A 16787-nucleotide genomic window follows, 5' to 3' on the forward strand; every position below is an offset into this window, starting at 1 on the left:
CCTGAGCTACTTGTAAAGCCTCATCAGACAGCCACTTTGCTTTCTTGCATTTCTTTTTCTTTGGGATGGATTGAGTTGCTGCCTCCTGAACAATGTTACGGACCTCCATCCATAGTTCCTCAGGCACTCTGTCTATAAGGTCAAATCCCTGAAATCTATTCCTCACCTCCACTGTATATTCATAAGGGATATGATTTAGGTCATACCTGAATGGTTTAGTGGTTTTCCCTACGTTCTTCAATTTAAGCTGAAATTTTGCAAGAAGCAGCTCATGATCTGAGCCACAGTCAGCTCCAGGTCTTGTTTTGACTGACTGTATAGAGCTTCTCCATCTTTGGCTGCAAAGGACATAATCAATCTGATTTCGATATTGACCATCTGGTGATGTCCATGTGTAGAGTCGCCTCTTGTGCTGTTGGAAAAGAGTCTTTGCTATGATCAGCGTGTTCTCTTGGCAAAACTCTATGAGCCTTTGTCCTGCTTCATTTTGTACAGCAAGGCCATGCTTGCCTGTTATGCCGGTGATTTCTTGACTTCCTACTTTAGCATTCCAATCCCCTATGATGAAGAGGACATCTTTTTTTGGTGTTAGTTCTAGAAGGTGTTGTAGGTCTTCATAGAACCGATCAACCTCAGCTTCTTTGGCCTCAGTGGTTGGGGCATAGACTTGAATTACTGTGATGTTGAATGGTTTGCCTTGGTTTCGTACTGAGATCATTCTATCATTTTTGAGATTGTACCCCAGTACTGCTTTTCCCACCCTTTTGCTGACTATGAGTGCTACTCCATTTCTTCTAAGGGATTCTTGCCCACAGTAGTAGATATAATGGTCACCTGAATTAAATTTGCCCATGCTTCTCCATTTTAGTTTGCTGATTCCCAAGATGTCGATGTTCAATCTTGCCATCTCATGTTTGACCACCTCCAGCTTACCTTGATTCACTGATCTGACATTCCAGGTTCCTAAACAATATTGTTCTTTACAGCATCAGACTTTCTTTTCACCACCAGACACATCCACAGCTGAGTGTCCTTTCGGCTTTGGCCCAGCCACTTCACTCTTTTTGGCGCTACTTGGAAATTCCCTCTGCTCTTCCTCAGTAGTATATTGGACACCTTCCGACCTGAGGGGCTCATCTTCCGGCGTCATATCTTTTAGCCTTGTGATACATTCCATGGGCACATATCTTTTCCATATCTTTTCTTGGCAAGAATACTGGAGTGGGTTGCCACTTCCTTCTCCAGTGGACCACATTTTGTCAGAACTCTCCACCATGACCTGTCCGTCTTGGGTGGCCCTGCACGGCATAGCTTATGGCTTCACTGAGTTACGCAAGCCCCTTCGCCACAACAAGGCAGTGATCCATGAAGGGGCCGGTCAGGAGGACCACCCACTAAATGCATCTCAGTCTTGTCTGGATTATTTATTAGCCCTCATCCAGTCCATTGTCACAGCCAGATGCTGATCTAGTACATCCACAGCTTCACTTGATGAAAATGAAAAGGAGCAGAGCTGTGTGTCATCAGCATTCTGATGACAACACACTTCAAAACTGTGGATGACTGTACTCAACGGTTTCATGTAGATGTTGAATAGCATGGGGGACAAAACTGACCCCTGCGGAACACCATACTAGAGGATCCATGGGGCTGAGCAATGTTCCCCAAGCACCATCTTCTAGAGTTGACCCTCCAAGTAGGAGCAAAACCATTGCAATGCATTACCACCCAATCCCAACTCAGGCAGTTGTCCCAGAAAGATACCATAGGTGATGGTACTGAAAGCCGCAGAGAGATCAAGGAGAATCAACAAGTTCACACTTCCCCTGTCTTTCTCCTGACATAGGTCATCATACAGGGTGACCAAGGCTGTTTCTGTGCCAAAAGCTGGCCTGAATCTGACTGAAATGGATCCAGAGAATTGGTCTCATCCAAGAGTGTCTGGAGCTGAATTGTAACCACCCGCTCAAGGTCCTTGTCCAGGAATAGAACATTTGCCACTGGCCTATAATTATTAAGATTTTGCAGGTCTAGGGAGGATTTCTTCAGGAGTAGTATCTCCACCACCTCTTTCAGTATATGCAGTTATACTTGTATATGCAGGCATACTTGTTCTTATCTAATAAACCATGGTTTATTAGACTGAAATTGCTAGCCTGAACCAGGTCATAGAAGCACTATTAAAGTAGATTAAGTGTTGTTTTGGAATTGCCAAGTATTAACTCTGACTGTCCTAGATTCCTTTGGTGGAAATAAAATCAGTCCCATTTTTCTTCCATCCTTGTCAAGATTTTCCATTATGCGTGCTATTTTTTGAGAGGCTTCACATTTTATAGAAAACAATTGTACATTTTAAAAACATGCTAATGCAAAGGAAGAGTTTTTTCAAGCCAATGGCAGGCACCTTGGCATGTATCTATGTCTTTCACAACAGCATAAATATCACTGAAAAGAAGCAGTGGTCTTCCTCATGCATACTGGTTTTACCAAGTGCACTCTATGACAGGGTTTGCATGTAGGGATGTACGAAAGACATTTACCTTTTCGAAGGGTGACATTCACGGTGGGGGGAGGTGCTCTGTCCCTCCCCCCAAAATTCTCTCTGGCCGGCTCCGCTCCATGGAAATTCCGCGGAGCCACCGGCTGGGGTCACCCGCAGCTGGACATCCGGCCGCTGGGCAGCCTGCAGGGACGCAAATGGCAGCTGCCATAGCCACCGCCATTTGCGTCCCTGCGGAGGGCGTGATAGGCTACGTAAATATTTACGTAGCCTATCACGGCAAAAAAAACCCCACAGCGAACGCAAATGGTGGCCGCCGTAGCCACCGCCATTTGCATTCGCTGTTTCGTGGTTTTTTTGCCGTGACAGGCTACGTAAATACTTACGTAGCCTATCACGCCCTCCGCAGGGATGCAAATGGCGTCCCTGCGTTAGCCGTGATAGGCTACATAATTATTTACTAGGGATGTACGAAAGTCACTTACCTTTTCGCAGCTTGCCTTCGCAGTGGGGGGGAGGCACTTCGCTTTTCCCCCCGAAGTTCAGGCGAAGGGGGGAAGGCTTCCCGCCTCGCCCGGCCGAAATTCAGGCTGGGGGGGGAGGCTTCCTGCCTCGCCCGGCCGAAATTCAGGCCGGGGAGAAGCGCCCCGTCTCCCCGGCCAAGAAACAAAAAGTAAAAAAAAAAAAAAAAGACCCCGTGATAGGCTACGTGACGGTTTACGTAGCCTATCACGGCTAGATTTCCAAAGTCAGCCGTGATAGGCTACGTAAATCGTCACGTAGCCTATCACGGGTGACTTTGAAAAAAAAAAAGCGCATTCGCAAATGGCGGCGGCCCATGGGCGCCACCATTTGCGTTCCTTATTTTGGCACGTCTAGTCTACGTAAAGATTTACGTAGACTACGGCGAAAATAAGGGCAACGCAAATAGCGTGCCCTTATTTTCTCCGTAGTCTACGTAAATCTTTACGTAGACTAGACGTGCCAAAATAAGGAACGCAAATGGCGGCGCCCATGGGCCGCCGCCATTTGCGAACGCGCTTTTTTTGTTTTTTTTTCAAAGTCACCTGTGATAGGCTACGTGACGATTTACGTAGCCTATCACGGCTGACTTTGGAAATCTAGCCATGATAGGCTACGTAAATCGTTACATAGCCTATGCACGGGTGTGTTGTTTTTTTTTTATTTTAGTTTTTTTTTTTTGCAATGGCGGCGGCAGCCGGTCGGGAGACCGGCCGCCGCCCCCGCCCGCGCCGAACCGCCACCGAACTGCCGCCGGGACCCGCCGCTGGGAGGGACATTCGCCAAAGATAAGTCCCGTCCCGGGGGGGGGGGGCGGAGAATTTCACCGCCGATTTCGGGGGGCCGAATGCGTTGGCGCTCAGCCCACCGAAGATTCGGGGAGAAATTCTCCGCCATCCCTATTATTTACATAGCCTATCACGGCTATAATGAGGAAGCGAATGGCGGCTGCAGACGCGGCCGCCATTTGCAAGTCAGCGCGGATGGCAGCAGATAAGTGCTCTGTTTTGCACGCCTTGCGGCGGGCAGGGGGCTTCGTTCCGCCACAGATTTCGGGGGGCTGAATGCACTGGCATTCGGCCTCACCGAGATCCGTGGCAGAATTCTCTGACATCCCTATTTGCATGTCACGCTAAGCCATGGCAGATTATTATTGTGGGTGGCTGCAGAGTGGCTTAGCATTATGCTCAAACCCAGAGGGGTTTTCCCATTGTGGGCAGTTTTGGGCAAACAAGCCACCCTGAGAACCCATGGCTTGTAGTAGGGTTGTTTAGGATGGCTTGTTCTCAGGGTGGCTTAGTGTGACATCTGACCCTAGCAGGGCGATTTTTCCATTGGTTGTTGGGAATGGCAAGAGAGCTACCCACAAGAGCAGTGAAAACCCTTGCCACTCCTCACAATCTCGCTAGTGCTGCCGCAATTCTCCTTCACTCCTTCTCAGCCTCAGGATGGATTTTTTGTAAGTATCTTGAAGAAAGGACACCAGGGAGTGTCCCAAATGTGTTCACAAGTTGTTGTTTTTTGGTCCTGCGCAATGGCGCAGGAGCAAATGTCCACTGCTAGGAATTTTCCGTAATTCCCCCCTCCATTTTACTGCTCTGCCATGAATTTTGCATAATTTCCCCCTCTGTTTTACTGCTCTGCCATGAAATTTGCTTCTTCTTTTTTTTGCGATCCCACTCACTGCTTTGTAACTGTCATGTATACGATAGCTAGGCATGGAGACCAGGGAAGGAGGTGACAAACACGAAGGGGCGGGGCGGGAGCCAAAAGCAGCTGGTAGCTGTAGGACAGAAGGAGCTTTAGAGAAGGGTGTTATTACTTCAGTATAACATGAAGCAGCCTTTAAAAGGGGGGGCGGGTGTTCACTAGCAAGAGAAGCAGAGGACATTGGCAGGAGGAGGATACTGATATGCTTGGCTAACTATCGGACACTCTTGCGCAAGATCCTGAAAAAAATTTAAAAGTTTGCAGACACATTCCTGTGTTCATAAGGGCTTGGAAAACTATTTCCTTTTTGCAATGGAATGCGCACATGCATGTGTGTCTGTGTGTGTAGCTTCCCTCGTCAGCTGGCAACCTCAGTGGACCACTTGCAGAAAGGGTGCTCAAGGGATCAAGGATTTCTGTTACAAAGGCCCCTGGGTTACACGCCAGCAGCGGCCTGGAGGACTGAGAGGGACTGAGGGAGAAGCAGCCATGGGAAGCCACCGAGCAGGCTACTGTCTGTCAGGAGTAAGGGGCAGGAACAAGCCACCCACCCACCGTGCATGGCTTCTTTTCAGGGTGGCTTAGTGTGACATGCAAACTCCATGCATATGAAAGTGAAGCAACCCTTTGTACCAATGTGTATTCACATTTCCTTGTGACAAGTGTTTGAAGATGAACTGCTCTGTCTGTAGCTAACTACAATCACCGCGGAAAATGGGCATTAAAATAGCTAGTTCCTAAGCATTAGGAAAAAAAGTTTAATAAATTCTAGTTTCTTTTCAACAAGTTTTTCTGTCTCAGTCTAGAATGCGGAGAATGGATACCACTCACATTTAGGCCCCCAGCTCTTTTCCAAGGCTGTATTTACCTCTGTGACATTTTTTACCTCATTACTAATAATCTTGGCAGATACATAATTTTGACTAGAGAAACTGCAGAGAAATACAATTATTTTAAAAGAAACATTATTCACTTGGGAGGCACCCTCCCCATTTTGTCCACAAAAGTGCTGTCCAGACTGAACTTTGTAGTATGTACTGTTCTGTGTTTGAACAGCAGCAGTAAAAATCACAATGGCCTTGATCCAACCTTGTGCTTGCGCAGCAGCTGGGGTTGCACATACAGAGCTCCGGGAGGGGAAATCTGGGAACTGAATGCGACCCTTTCTGCTCAGCCTCTCCATCAGTTCATTGGCGCTATTGCCAGTTTCCTAGAATGGTTCTGTACATGCAGCCTCAGCAGTTGGAGGGGTAGTGGGGAGGACCTATGTGCAGCATCCATTTGTATGCATTTGCATACATGGCATCCCATTCAGTTAGGGATATGTGTACACACGTATGGTCTTTGAGTGGATTGGGGTACATTTCATAAAGTAATTGCCAAATTAAATGTTCTTCTTCCTGATCTAGCCATACATGCAATTCAATTGTTTTTGCTGATGGGAATGTCTATGGTCAATCAACCCAGTGCCAAATCTATTTTACAAGAGCTTCTACAGGGTTATATTTCTATGTAACGTTTGTTTGCCCATGCCCCTTTTTAGGGTTTATACAAGAACAATTGCAATACAGGAATATATAAGTTAAAAGAAGGGCTACCTCTCCCACAAAAGTTTGTCTCTAATATAAACCACAGTTCCAGCAGTAGTTCTCTTCTTTCCCCCCTGCAGTAATTAAAACATTCTGCTGCTTTATGACCCTACAAAGCTGGGAGAGCCGCCTGGCAGATTCCCTCACTCCTCCCTGCCCTTCAATATAGTATAGTTTATGCAGCCCTCCCCAACCTGGTGCCCTCCAGATGTGCTGGACTGCAACTCCCATCATTCCCTTCCAGCTGCAGTCCAACACACCAGGTCGGGGAAGGCTGATTGACAGCAATCTGTGCCTTCAAACGATTATTACTGAAGTGATGTTGTCCATTGTGTTAAACAAGCTTCCCAACTTTGAGGGAAAGGGGGTGTGGTGGTGTTGTTTTTAAATCTGTCACACGATGCCACGAAGTCCAGCGCCAACATGCACAGCTGCAGCTAGTAAGCATAAAGCAATTCTGCAAATGTGTAAGCATTTTGGAGGGTGTTTGTCTTGAGTGCACTGCACATCCATCACATTACTCATCACTATTTGAAGCTTGATGAAAACTCTGCAATTACTGGCCAGCCTTCTGGTGAATGAGTGGGGACTGGGAGCCCAGAATAATAGGGCTGAAAGAGACCAAAGATCCATCTACCCACCAGCTCCCCATGGATCAGCCATCTGTGAGACTAGAATGCATTAAAGGTACGTATGAAGCAATAACTCTAGAAGACTTTAAAAAATGAGTGAAGTCCCACACTAGTGGCTAAACAAACCTTCAACTAAAGCATGGGTGGAGGAACCTGTGGCCCTCTGGATATTGGACTACACTTTCCATCACCCCGACCATTGGCTATGGGTGGCTGGAGCTGATGGGAGTTGGCCCTCAACACTTAATCACCTCATAACTCAAGTGTCACAATACCTTTGAGAGTTGCAAAGAGGAGATGGACAAGTTTTGTTTCTCTCATCTCCAGTGGTGCAGTGGTTCTGCTCCCTACCAGCCTTCCATCATCTGCTACAGAATGGAAACAAGCTCCAGGAACCATAGCAGATGATGGAAGGAAGCACAGCACAACAGAGCAAAGGCAGCAGAATCTGACTACCTTCTCTTGAGAAGGGAGGGCCACAGCTCTGTGCTAGGGCACACGCTTCGCATGCAGAAGGCCCCAGGCTCAATCCCTGACCTCTCCTGTTAGGTAGCAAGTGATAGGGAAGAGTTTCTGCCTGAAACCGTGGAGAGATGCTACCCGTCAGAGTGAGCTAGATGAACAACTGGTAAAAGGCAGCCTACAATGTTCCTATGAGAAATGAATCTCTACAACTCTCTTTCCTGAGTTGGTGCCTTCTGGATGTGTCAATTCCCCAGCTGGGGTGGCTGATGGAAGTTGTAGTCTGACATATCTGGAGGGCACCAAGCGCTCTAAAAGATGCTGGGCAGTAGCAACCTATGGTAAATCATGACCATTTGAAAAAACAAACCCAAACCCAAATACTAGGATTGCATTTATGTTCTCCACAAATTATGCTGTTGAGTTTCCCACATTTGAGGAAATCACAGGGGTCAGCACACCTGGGGTGCAATGGATGAGCCTCACCCTGGGAAAACCACCTTCACAATCATGGTATCTTCCCTGCCAGGTAGGTATACTCTGGTTTCTCTCTCTCTCTCTTTCTCTCTCTTCACTTTTGTTCTCCATATGGTTTTCTGTACAGTCACTCATATGGACAGAGCAATGGCACGTGCATGCATAGTCCCATTAGTGGGACAGCACAGACGCCACAAAGGAAAAACTTACTTTGTCTGACCTCAGATATGCACTGTTCTTTCTTTGTCTTAGGATAGAACTTGTGACAGAGCTGTCTACAGAATGCCTTTAAGAAATGATGTCTCACTCCTTAAAGACTTTTCTTCCCATGTGTCATTATGACCCAGAGTGCCTTCTTTGGAATGACAGCTCTGAAACAAAGATCAGCCAGAGAGAAATGATGGGCAGCCCACCCAGTGAGACAAAATGTCGCTGCTGGCCTCCAGAATATTTTTCCATTTCTTTCAGTGCTAGGTAATAATTGGATCAGTATTCTTCTTGAACATCTGCTGCTGGTTCAGATCTCTGACTCTCCTTTTCCTAATCTGACAAGCATTTTGAATATTATTAATTTAAATTCTCATAGGCATAGTCTGATAGAGAAAGTGATCTAGTTGTCTTGCTTATCACGTTGGGCTTTAAGATCCGTTAAGGAAAGAAACATATGGGAACAATCTTGCTATTTTAACAATAAATTTTCAGATGAATTTGTAGAAAAGATTTCACGTAGATGAGGAGCCAGTTCAAAATAATACCTTTATAAGGCAATGTGGATGCCTTACAAAACAGACACAATAGGGGAAGATCCGCTGAATATATGTGCACAACACACTGCTACTTTGTACACCAAAATTATACCAATCAGTAGCCTGCAGAGGTGGGAGCTCAAGTCAGAACAAAATCCTTGGGGATGTGGAGCTCTAATCATTCCTATAGCTGTGGTGGTGCAAAAAGAGGCTCGCCCCAAAACAGCTTGCATCCTGAAAAATGGAATGAGGGCCAATCCACACTCCTTGCCACTACAAAAACAAGTGAAAAACCCTCTTGCTGTATCTCCTAGCCAGGCAAAGTTGTGCCAACAGACCTCAGGATGAGGCACAGGGGTAATGGTGAATTGATCCTTTCCCACCCCCTGCAAAGGTCATTGCAGTGATCTTTCCAGTGCTGTTCCTGCGACAGAGGCAAGGCTTCCATCTACAGCAGCTTTCCCCAACCTGTTGCTCTCCAGATGTGCTGGATTATAACCTCCATCATCACCAGCAGATTATGGGAGTTTTAGTATAACACATCTGCAGGGCACTGGGTCGGGGAAGGCTGGTCTACAGCATCAGTGAAAATAACATCAGCTAGATTTTAATCTTGTTGGGATTCAGTGCTCTTTTCCATGGTTTCCATGTGATATTTTTTTAGAGTATCACTCTGTGAATGTCATCTGCACAGGCTTTACATTGCTGCTTTAATTGCTTCATGGATTGAATTGGCCTCATTCTTAAATTCTCATGCTTGCATATTCCAAGTAGTGAGACATGCTAATGGGCATTTCTTTTAAGTGGTTCAAGAGGTGACAAGCTAGAGGAAATCTTGCTCATTTTGCTGTTCCTGTATATTTTCTCAGCCAGCTTCATGGCACCTCCCTCCATGGACTATATGATTCTAATATTCAGTATGAATTGCTTGCAATAACACAGCCTCACACAACCTTGGCAGAAGTCACAAAGGATGGCGGAACTGTTGCCAACTCACCAGTGGCCCATTATCTGAATCCTTCTTTCCTCTCTCTAGGAGGAATATATCTTCTCAGGCAACTCCCTATGTATTTGGCTCTTAGGATAAGTGCTAACTGATGCAGTAACACACTCACATCACTTCCTTTTTGCTTGGACATATTGTCCTGGGGGGTGGGGGAGGGGGCGAAATAGAAAAAGCCTTAGATACAATACCCTTGCCCTTTGTCCTCTGTATCACAAGAGCTGGTTATCATAAATAGTATGTCCACACAGAAGAAAGAGCTTTTCTTTCAAGCCCTTCAAAAGTCTCTCATCCCTCCCCCATCTCAATCAAAGATGACTTTGTCCCAGGGACTGGAAGAAGACATGAATCAAGTCAAATTTGCAGAATTCTCTACTGTTTTTAATTATGTAAAATATGCACAGTTGCTTTTTAGTAAATAAGAAATTCAGAGCTACAACTATGAGCTTGGGTAAGAATTTAATTCCCTGGGACTTGCTTATGCCAAGTATCTCAGATGTCAACTGGCAGTACTACCCAGTACTAGGAACAGGCAGAGTGTAGAGGTTCCATATACACCATACACACAGAATATGGTGATTTAAAAATCATAGAACAGCATGAGGAAACATCTCTAGAAACTATCAAGCAAGTAGACAAAATGAGATGAAACTAGATTAGAACTTGGACCCCAACCTTTATGTGCTTAATGTTATCCAAGTGGATAGACACATACTTTGGGCTTACACATTCTGTCAAACAAAGGCAGTTTTAATCTCTTTGTGTGTTACTTAGGACCATTTAACATACCGATTTCATTCATTCATTCATTATATTTCTATACCGCCCCATAGTCGAAGCTCTCAGCACAGTTCACAAAAATTAAAAGCTATTAAAATACATTATACAAAATACAAAAACCATTTAGTAAAGACATAGAAACAGATAGCACACACAATAAACAACATATATCTACAAACAATTAAAAAATAATTTTTAAACTATCAGCCATAGACGATCCAGGACCTAATTAAAACTCATTATATGCTGCCAAATGCCTGAGAGAAGAGGGAAGTTTTAGCCTGGTGCTGAAAAGATAACAATGTTGGTGCCAGGTGGGCCGCATCGGGGAGATCATTCTAGAATTGGGGGGCCACCACCGAGAAGGCCCTCTCCTTTATTGCCACCCTCCAAACCTCCCTCAGAGTAGGCACCTGGAGGAGGGCCTTGGATGCTGAATGTAGTATACTAACCTGAGTGCTGGGTTGGTTCATACCGGGAGAGGTGCTCCATCAGGTATTGTGGTCCCAAGCTGTGTAAGGTTTTATAGGTCAGAACCAGCACCTTGAATCAGGCTTGGAAACATGCAGGAAGCCAGAGCAAGTGGGCCAGAATCAGTGTTATATGTTCGGACCATCTTGCCCCAGTTATCAATCTGGCTGCCACATTTTGCACAAGCTGCAGCTTCAGTACCATCTTCAAAGGCAGCCCCACACAGAGCGCATTTCAGTAATCTAACTTGGAGGTTACTGGAATATAGACAACTGAAGCCAGTTATCCCTGTCAAAATGGGGGCGTAGCTGGGCCACCGACTGACTTGCTAGAAGGCACTCCATGCCACTGAGGCAACCTGAGCCTCAAGTGACAAAGATGGCTCCAGGAGGACCCCTAAGCTACGAACTTGCTCCTTCAGGGGGAGTGCAACCCCATCCAGAACAGGTTGAGCACCTCCATCTGGTCAGGATAGGCCCACTAACAGCATCTCAGTCTTGTCTGGATTGAGCTTCAGTTTATTAGCCCTCATCCAGTCCATTATTGCAGCTAGGCACGGATTTAGCACATCCACAGCCTCACCTGAAGAAGATGAAAAGGAGAAATAGAGCACTGTGTTACTAGCATACTGATGACAGTGCACTCCAAATCTCTGTATGACTGCACTCAATGGTTTCATGTATATGTTGAATAACATGGGGGACAAAACCAACCCCTGTGAACCCATACTGGTGAATCCACGGGGCCGAGCAATATTCCCCAAGTATTCTGGAGCCAACCCTCCAGGTAGGAGCAAAACCACTGCAATGCAGTGCCTCCCATTCCCAACGCAGATAATAATCCTAGAAGGATACCATGGTTGATGGTATCAAAAGCTGCCAAGAGATCAAGGAGAATCAACAAGGTCACATTTCCCCTGTCCCGACATACGTCATCATACAGGGTGACCAAGGCTGTTCCCATGCCAAAACCCAGCCTGAACCACAACTGAAATGGATCCAGATAATCAGTCTCATCCAAGATTTCTAGGTGATATCTGTTTGTTTTTGGCATGGTAAAATTGTTTTGTGAAAGCAACCCCCACCCCCAAGGGAAACAAAATATGTTTAGCATGTTCTGGAAAAAGATAAGAAAAATGAGTGGACGTAGTAAATAAGAGCAGTTTTTCCACATGAAAAGTAGGGGGAAATCACATTGCACTGACTTTTCCCATCTCAAAAAATTGAAAGGGCCCAAAGCATGTGTTCAGATAATTAGTCTTTGCCCAAGAAGAGTTGATTGTGAAGATACCATATGGATAAGTGGCATATGCTGCTTGAAACTGTCCATCGAGTGATGGTCCCTACTGCCACTAGTTTCAGAAAACAAGATTTGTGTTTTTTGCACAAAGCTGAGGAGTTATTCCCTTAGTGGACTAATAGCTTAGTTTCAGTTGATTTCAATTCCACCACTTGTCGACTGTTAATGCTTGTGGGAAAATTGGTGGTCTTAATCTACCCACATATCTCAGCTGGGGTTGCTCTCTTTTATCTTAATTCTATGATTGTTTATTTCAATTTGTAACCACCAAAGACTCAAAATAGATAACATGTTTTAAAACAGGTAGACAATACAATATAAAATGTATAATTCATTAAAATCCAGGGTGTAATTCTATGGTCCCTGGGAAGGCATCCCAGGAGCCATAAGATACTGTGGACCTCCTTCTCCACAGGTAGAGGAGAAGCCCCCTCATTAGGGCAGTGGAAAACTTCATCACCATTGCTCTTCTGCCATCAGGGCTCTAACAAAAGTAGGGTTTGGAAAGGTGTATGTTGGGAACGGATTGGAGGAGACTTTAGATCCGCTGGATCCAAAGCCCTCCAATTCCCCTGGCATGCCCCCAACAAGGGCAGGGGGAGACTACGTTAGCTCTGGAGCTGGTATAGTTATTTTCCCTCCATCTCAATGGAAGCAGTGGGAGGGGAAAAAAGAAGATTTGGTGTTTCTTTAGCCATGAATTCTCCTTCACCCACCCCATAAGACTGCTCTGCCAGCACACCATTACTTAAAAACTCTTTGTAACTAATTGATTCTTGAAATACTAGCTGTGTTACTTATTCCTAGAACATTATTCAAAGCTAAAGTCAAGCAATTATAAATATTCCAGCAGCAATAGTATCAAATATACTTTATTTAGTGGACCCTACTTAGCATAAAAAGGGTTGTAGCAATGGTATCCTTGTGGCATATTCAGCAGAACTTGGCCAGACCCTTCAGTCTGGTTTTCAAGTGCTTCCCATGATAAAACTGCTCAGAGAGGGCAAGCTTGTGCCAAAGATATCTTCCAGGATATCACTCTCCCACCACCCCACTATGGATCTTATTGACCTTTTTTCCTAACTCATGAAAAAGGTCCAAATTGGCTGTCCCCACAAAATAGTTTGTAGGGAGCCAACAATTTTTCCAGCAAAAGCTTTCCAGATTTGAGGAGCACAGAGAATCATGAAGGCGGGGACCTCTGTTGGAATAAAGGGTTTTGTATAATAGAGCTTGGCTAGAAAGAGCACCTGATTTGATGCTATGATCCAAGCAGTAATGTTTGGAGAAGGTATGTGCTTGAACAACAAAAAGCTGAGCAATGGTCTTGGCTGATGAAAAAAATCTCTCAGATTCCACAGGGCTTCAGTTTCTCAAAGCTAAGGAATGATCCTTTATTCTGCAGCAGGAAATAATGCAACATTCTTCATTTTACATTTGTTTTTAGTCATCAGATTAGATGTAACACATATGATCATTTTTCAACAATAACTACTGAAGCACAATAACTAATATTGTAAAGAGAGCTTACTTTGAGCCATGATTCACAAGACCCACAGGGTCTATTTTTGATGCCAGAACTCATCTCAAAATTTTTTAAGGTGGAATATTAATGCCAGTGTGGTGTAGTGGCAAGAGTGTTGGGCTGGTAGCTGGGAGATCTGGGTTCTAGTCCCCACTCGGCCATGGAAGCTCACTGGGTGACTTTGGGCCAATCACACACTCTCAGCCCAACCTACCTCACAGGGTTGTTGTTGTGAGGATAAAATGGAGAGGAGGAGGATAATGTAAGCCACCTTGGGTTCCTTGCAAGAGGAAAAAAGGTGGGATATAAATACAATAATAATAAATAATAAATAATGCATTTATTATTTTTTTTATTACATTTATATCCTGCCTTTTTTCCTCCTTAAGGAACCAAGGTGGCATACATACTCCTCCTCCATTTTATCCTCACAACCAACAACTCTGTGAGGTGGGTTGGGCTGAGAGTCTGTGACTGGCCCAAAGTCACCCAGTGAGTTTCCATGGCCAAGTGGGGACTAGAACCCGGATCTCCCGGCTCCCAGTCCAACACTCTAGCCACTACACCACACCGGCTCTCAGTGTACATCTGTAATGCATCTGTATAAGGCTCTCTTAACACCTGGCATTTTATCCCACTACAAACTGGTCCTTTTGATTTCGGATCCTTTCCGGGATTTATACTGGCCCTGTATACAGGCATCTCTCATAGTGCTTCCCTTCCCTCTATAGTTTTTCATGGCTGGGTGGAGCTATATGGAAAAAAACTGGGCAGAAGGGGGCTGCTGGACCCATGCCCACTCCCCTCCCCTGATGATTGGTTCCTGTAACATGACTGATGGCTCCACCTCATCCCTCCACTCCTCCACAACAGGAGGGAAGTCAGAAGCCCTTCTAGTGACTGGGATAACACCCCCTAGCACACGCCCACACAAAGCAGGACAAAGTACTAAAGGGGAAATACACAGGGGGGAAATGGCGATTTCAATCACAAGCACAGAAAATGCTGGGTTTTCCCCATTCTCAGATAACATGGGAAGAAGGAGGAGAAGTTGTGAGATAGCAGCAGGAGAGCAACTTCGTCATTTAAAGCTCCTCTGAAAACCAGTGATTAAAAAGAATGATCCTGCTAAAAAAACCAATGTGTGAATGTGGCCTAACTCTCTCAAAAAAACCACACAAAGCTTCCCAAACTGGTGTGCATTCCACATGCTCTTTAATCTCTTCTACTGAGATACAAACAGAATGGGAAAGACTAGAGATCTCTTCAAGAAAATTGGAGATCTCAAGGGAACGTTTTGTGCAAAGATGGGCATGATAAAGGACAAAGAAGGCAGGGACCTAACAGAAGCTGATGAGATTAAGAAGAGGTGGAAAGAATACACAGAAGAACTATACAGGAAAGATCTGAATGTCCCTGATAGCCATGATAGTGCGGTCACTGAACTTGAGCCAGACATCCTCGAGAGTGAAGTCAAGTGGGCCTTAGGAAGCATTACTATCAACAAAGCTAGCGGAGACGACAGTATTCCAGCTGAGCTATTTAAAATCCTAAAAGATGATGCTGTTAAAGTGCTGCATTCAATATGCCAACAAATCTGGAACACTCAACAGTGGCCACAAGACTGGAAAAGGTCAGTTTACATTCCAATTCCAAAGAAGGGCAACGCCAAAGAGTGTTCCAACTACCGCACAATTGCGCTCATTTCACATGCCAGCAAGGTGATGCTCAAAATCCTACAAGCTAGGCTTCAGCAGTATGCGAACCGAGAACTACCAGAAGTACAAGCTGGGTTTCGAAGAGGCAGAGGAACTAGAGATCAAATCGCCAACATTCGCTGCATCATGGAGAAAGCAAGAGAATTCCAGAAAAACGTCTATTTCTGCTTCATTGACTACGCTAAAGCCTTTGATTGTGTGGATCACAACAAACTGTGGCAAATTCTTAAAGTGATGGGAGTACCAGACCACCTTACCTGTCTCCTGAGAAACCTGTACGAGGGTCAAGAAGCAACAGTAAGAACCAGAGATGGAACAACCGATTGGTTCCAAATTGGGAAAGGAGTACGACAAGGCTGCATATTGTCACCCTGCTTATTTAACTTATATGCAGAGTACATCATGAGAAATGCCGGGTTGGATGAATCAGAGGTCGGAATTAAGATTGCCGGGAGAATTATCAACAACCTCCGATATGCAGACGATACCACCCTAATGGCAGAAAGCGAAGAGGATCTAAAGAGCCTCTTGTTGAGGGTGAAAGAGGAGAGTGCAAAAGCTGGTTTGAAACTCAACATTAAAAAAACTAAGATCATGTCATCTGGCCCTATCACTTCCTGGCATATAGAAGGGGAAGAAATGGAAGCAGTGACAGATTTTACTTTCTTGGGCTCCAAGATCACCGCAGACGGTGACTGTAGCCATGAAATTAAAAGACGCTTGCTCCTTGGGAGGAAAGCTATGGCAAACCTAGACAACATAGTAAGAAGCAGAGACATCACCTTGCCGACAAAGGTCCGTCTAATCAAAGCTATGGTTTTCCCAGTAGTAATGTATGGCTGTGAGAGCTGGACTATAAGGAAGGCTGAGCGCCGAAGAATTGATGCTTTCGAACTGTGGTGCTGGAGAAGACTCTTACGAGTCCCCTGGACTGCAAGGAGGTCAAATCAGTCCATCCTAAAGGAAATCAACCCTGACTGCTCATTGGAAGGACAGATAATGAAGCTGAAGCTCCAATATTTTGGCCACCTAATGCGAAGAGAAAACTCTGTGGAAAAGACCCTGATGCTGGGAAAGACTGAAGGCAAAAGGAGAAGGGGACGGCAGAGGATGAGATGGCTAGATAGCATCACGGATGCAATGAATATGAACTTGAGCACGCTCCAGGAGAGAGCGCAGGACAGGAAGGCCTGGCGTGCTATGGTCCATGGGGTCACGAAGAGTCGTTCACGACTGAACGACTGAACAACTGAGATACACCAGGGTATAGATCCTACTCCTGCAAGCTGATCCCCAGTCAAAGGAACATTGTTGTTCAGTCGTTCAGTCGTGTCCGACTCTTCGTGACCCCAT

At 45.3% G+C, this 16787-nt stretch overlaps 1 protein-coding gene and 1 non-coding gene across 2 annotated transcripts in view; both read right to left on the reverse strand.

Moving 5' to 3' along the window:
- The window catches only part of FAM227B (family with sequence similarity 227 member B), a 156797-nt gene that overhangs the window by 22278 nt on the left and 117732 nt on the right, over positions 1–16787 (reverse strand). The window lies entirely within an intron of this gene.
- Positions 7790–7952, reverse strand: LOC146337130 (U1 spliceosomal RNA). Its single transcript, XR_014785452.1, has one exon. It is a non-coding gene; the product is annotated as a U1 spliceosomal RNA (small nuclear RNA).

This window comes from Heloderma suspectum, chromosome 11 (assembly GCF_057233095.1).
Source record: "Heloderma suspectum isolate Gila_16-S chromosome 11, 16-S_ref, whole genome shotgun sequence".
Taxonomy (NCBI): domain Eukaryota; kingdom Metazoa; phylum Chordata; class Lepidosauria; order Squamata; family Helodermatidae; genus Heloderma; species Heloderma suspectum.